The sequence below is a fragment of the Vigna umbellata genome, chromosome 3 (genome assembly GCF_029865625.1).
Source record: "Vigna umbellata cultivar VRB3 chromosome 3, Vumbellata_1.0, whole genome shotgun sequence".
NCBI lineage: Eukaryota > Viridiplantae > Streptophyta > Magnoliopsida > Fabales > Fabaceae > Vigna > Vigna umbellata.
In genome coordinates this window covers 19,370,952-19,376,287 of record NC_142167.1, presented here as the reverse complement: position 1 = coordinate 19,376,287, position 5,336 = coordinate 19,370,952, and positions in this window count along the sequence as shown.

Genomic DNA, 5,336 nt, shown 5'->3' with positions numbered 1-5,336 from the left:
AATAGCGTGCGTCCAATAATTCTAGTAACGTTCGTCCAAGACTTCAGTGACGTTCGTCCAAAAGTTTCATTTTAACGCTCGGTCATTGACTGGCGGTTGACTCTTGGAGTAAATCGTGTTTCGGATTCTTTATCTAAACAATTGTGATGTATCTATCCATTTGATTCGTCCCAGAATTATTAAATTTAAATTATTCTAAGTGTTATTCGGGTCGTACTAAAGTCAGTTCATTTAACTGATTCAAAGGAGTCTTTCTCGGTCTCGCTCTCGACGTTCGTCCTCGTTATGAAGGGGAGTGAACGTTCGTCTTTTTATGCAAGTGGAACATAGAATGAAAATGTATTTAAGAGGAAGAATTAAGATGTGTGAACACTATAAGAGTTGAAGTTATGATTATGGTTTTTGAACGAGCGTTCCAGGGAGGAACGACTCTTGGTTGGAAATTGAGATTTGTAAGTATGAACGTGGTAAGCTTAGATGGTGGTTCATCCTGATATTCCGTGAGTGCTCGTTCTCAAGTAGAGAGGAGTATGTCATACGTGGGAATGGCAGGAGGTCTAGTCCATAACTGTAACTTGGACAGAACAGACTAACCTCAGGTGGCTACTGATGAGCATTCCAGTTACCCCACCTGAGTGCACGGACGCCTTAGCTACACAGGATTCATACAGTCCGGACGGTCGGTCTAGTATCAGGGTTTGGATGGAATTATTGTATGAATTGAATGTACATGTTTGTGAATTTACTTGCTGTATTTGATAAGTATGAAATATATGTTTGACTTGAATTAAATTCAATAAGCTTACCCTTGCACTTTCCTTGCGTTGTCTGTATATGTGTATCCGTCTTGTCCTTGCTATGATCATCCGTGTGGATGTGAGCAGAAGGTGATACTTCCCTGGAGCAAACACTTGAAGAAGAAATCCTAGCTGAGGGGAATCTCGTTGAAGTGGAAGTGAAGGCCGAGCAGTAAAGACGTTCGGTTTTTGGTTAGAGAAATTAGAATAGCGGGTCACTTAAGCGAGCGCCCTTTTGTTGGTTGTTTATAGTTGGACGTTCGGTCATTATTTTGTAAACCGTTCGTCCTAATTCTTTTTGTGAACGCTCGTTATTTTTGTGTGTATATGTAAGGCCGTTCGGCCATTTTTGCACACTGCTCTCTTTAATTGTAAAACTGCTATATAATATTAATACATGTTAATATTCTATTATATAGTTGGTGACTGTATAATTTTGGGATGTTACAATAAGTATTCAAAGGAAGTTTCCTCCTCATAAGTTTCTTCTTGCACTCCAAAAAAAATAAATCAGTCTTTCTTTGAGCAGTGTAATCTAGAAATAAAAATAACTTCTACATCATACAATTCAGAAACTTTTTGATTTGTAAAACACTCAAATTTATAAAATATGTTTCTTAATCTTAAATAAACTCAATCAACAATATTAGTTGGTGTAAAATCAGATAACTCTACTTGTATTTGAATTTACTTGTTAAATGACAATAAAAATAATAATAGGTGAAGCAAAATAAAATAAAGTTAATACGACTACATTTAATAACACTATTAATATCATATGATAATAATAATTAAGATGAAGTTATCAATAAAATAATGACAAGTATATCTAAAGTGATAATGGCTGTTATAAATATATTTCTTTTCAGTTGTTTTTCATGGTCTACTTTAACAAAATTTTGTTCTTTTATATTTTTGTCATTTAAAATTTTTTAAAATAACTTATTTTTAGTTTAATTAGTATTGGGAGAGAAAAATAATCATGCTTCCCCACAGGAAATACAATAACACATAAACATACATTAAAATAAGAAAAAATAGTTTTCTTTGACTGAAAGAAAAAAAGTATTATAGAAAAGAGAGTATAAGATAGTAGTAATAGAGAGAACAAAATTGATGCCAAACATATTACTGTCTCATCAATCTCAACGCTAAGATTCTGTTTTCTTTGTTTTGTTGAAATAAGAAACTTCGTTAGGTTCTGACAACACTATTAAATGTTAGCAACCCCAATATGCATGCATTGGTTGCTTTTACTACCATCAATGCTGCATCACTTCTCACTCCTTACTTCATGCATTTAAATACAAACCCTAATAAATGATTCATCTATCAATTTTCATATTGATCTACGTGCCAATACTCATCTTAAATTTTACATTTTCCTATGTTTCTCACCTTCCACTAAATTTTTTAATCTCTTGACAAAATTATTTTTTATTTTTTATTTTTTTTCTTGTTAATTGTCCATTTTAGTAGGTTGTTCACAGAGTATCTTAAAATTATTCTTAACCTTTTGATATATCGTTTTCTTTATCATTAGTAGTAAGTGTATCAAAATATTTGAGAATTACAAAAGAATATAAGTAAAACACCACATTATTTAAAAGTATTAAATGAACAAGTGATGTTATGAATATAATTTTTGTTGGACAAATATAAGATGAAGGAATAATATTTAATTTATTTATGTAAATAGACTGAATGTCTGATCAATGTTTATCTAGATGATTATTGGGTGTGTTGTAGTTGATTGTCGTTAAAATACTTTCTAGTCTTATTACTTCAACAACCGGCTGGTCATTCAAATCCTTAAGCTTCACTAATAATTGAGTTTACATGTGAAAATATGTTTATCGATTATTGGATTGTAATTAGGCCTATGCTAATGTAAGTTTATCCCGAAATTTATAAATACAAATTTGAGGTAAAGAAGTAGATGATTGAATTTATTGTGAATTTAAAACTTTATTGTATTAATCGAACTTCATATTACTGACTTGAGCGGAGTGTCTTTGACATGTACATGTCCGCACGGCTTGAATAAATAGTAAGGAAGATGAAGAAAAACACAACTTAAGCTTGGGAGACACTTTTAGAATTGAGATTGACGTGAAGTGTTTGACTATGATCTAAGACCATACCCTGATCCGAAAGAGTAAAATAAAAATTTTTTTCAACAAATCATATTATCCTATAGTTAATTGGTGTCTTTAAAATATTTTTTACCAAGGAAAATTTTATAATTTTTTTAATGAAAATTTAAACTCAGTTTTCATTTGAAATTCAACAATACGTAAAAGTTTATGTTCTAAATTTTGTGTACTAACAAGTTGCCTGTGTCTTATCTGATGACACATTAATAGGTAAAGTTTTCACTAATTCTGAGGTCTTGAAATTAGTAGAATTTTGGTTCGTTCTGGATCATTGAAAAAAACTGTTGAACTGATACGGTTTCTTGGAGTAATATATATTATAGAAGTCACAAGTATGTCTGTCAGTCTCCATTGAAAAATTGACAGTGTAATGTTTTGCTCCATAAGACAGATTAATTTTTCTAATTAATTAAGTAATTAACTAATCTTGTTGCTTTGATTGTTGTCAGAAACTCATATTGGAGACTGCCAACACAGAGAAAAGAATAGAAGGGCTTTGGTTCTGCAGGTTTAACCAAGCCACAAGTCAAACTACAAAGTACTTAAAAACTTAGTGAAATATCAAAAAGTGAGTCAGAGATTGGAAAGTTGCAAGACCCGAAACAGAACAAATGAAATTGATAAACAATAACAGATTTTTTTATTTTTACCTTTGCTCGTTGGGGTACAAGAAAAATAAAAAAAATTAACACATGCACTTAAAATATAAAATGTTTTTTTTTATTCAATCACAGATATCTGTGCTAAATAACATTGAGATTTTCTTTTTACAATTCTTTTCAGTTTTTTTTATCCCTCAGCTGCTGTTGCAAACCACTCTACTGTTATATTTCAGCCACCTTTCCCTCACTAATATATATAAAAAATCTAAAAAGAAAATCATACATAGAGTGTAATTTCATAAAAAAAAATGGACATAATGATCATGTACTCCTTATCTTTCCAATAATACATGATAAATTTGTTTCATATCAAGAATTCGACATTGTAAATAAAAGTTAATCTTATCACATCTAATAGTTTTATATAGCTTAAAAATCGAGATCTAAGTAATTTAAATACTCATTCTTTTTTTCATATTTTAAGATATTTTTTAAGGATAAATCGTGACAGAATTTTTATATCTAAGGTGAACAATATTTTGGATATATGATGATTGACTCAGGTATTCAAAATCCAAGTGTGAGTTTAAGTCTCACATTGGATAAAAGTGAGAAAGTAGAACATTATATAAAAATGAGAAATCTATTAACTCATTATCTTAAAGTTTTGAATAGAGAATGATGTCAGTTCCTTATATGGTTGGGCTTAAATCTGATTGGTGTTTGTATATGTCAGGTGAATCTCCAAGACATACTGCAGTGTAAACTAGTGCAGAACTTTTTTCCATCTTTGAAGTTATGGTCAAAAGATGGCAAAAAAAAAAGGTATTGTTCATCAAAGGGCATTATTCTGGCAATTGTAAAATTATGTGTACACATTATTCACTATGCAGGCATGCATATATCTGTACCATTATTGTAAGCAGAGATGTAGAGACATTATTTTATGCTGTTCTTCCCTACGTGTATAGCACCCTCTCCAATGAGAAAAGGCATGGCACTTTTTCCCACCAAAGTCATTGACAATGCAAAGATTGGTTGTATCCAAGTTTCTCCATGAAATTAGACAAAAGACAGCCCACCAAAACCAGTCACCTCATATAGAAAAACATACTCTGCTTCTTCCTTTGACAATAAACTTTCAGCCCTTTTGAGGCTGCTTTTCTATAAGTGCGTTTTCCTTTTTATTCCAAGTCACCAAACTCACTGTGCTTTCTTCTTCAACCTTCCCTGGCGTTGGTAGCATCGCCTAGTGGAGGGGTCATTAAGCCTATCACTCTAAATACGTGGCATAAAAGTTATCACAGCATCCTCAAATTTATCTGTAAGTTATGTAACAGTATATTCAAACTTCTATAATTTAGTAATTAAGCATGTCCTAGTCATGCTTGTTTATATTTTAAATATGATTTTAGTTCCTAAACTTTGATGCAAAATTAGAATTGGTAGACTGAATATTTGAGTTGTCTATCTATATCTTTGATATATTTCAGCTTAAATTCAGTCTAAAATACCATTTAACATCTTGGGTTAAGAGGACTATATATCAATTTATTTGTAAAGTTTTTAAAACAAAAATGTATCAAAGTTAAAGACATTAACAAATTTCAATATTACTTTCCAATTTGAGAAATAAAAACATATTTAACTCTATATTATAATTTTTAAGACAAGTTGCAATGCCACCAAATTAGACTAAACACTTTCATGATTAGGTAGTGAAGTTATTACCAAGTGGTTTCACCTCTCATTGTAATAGGAGGATAGTGGCAGGTTGTCTA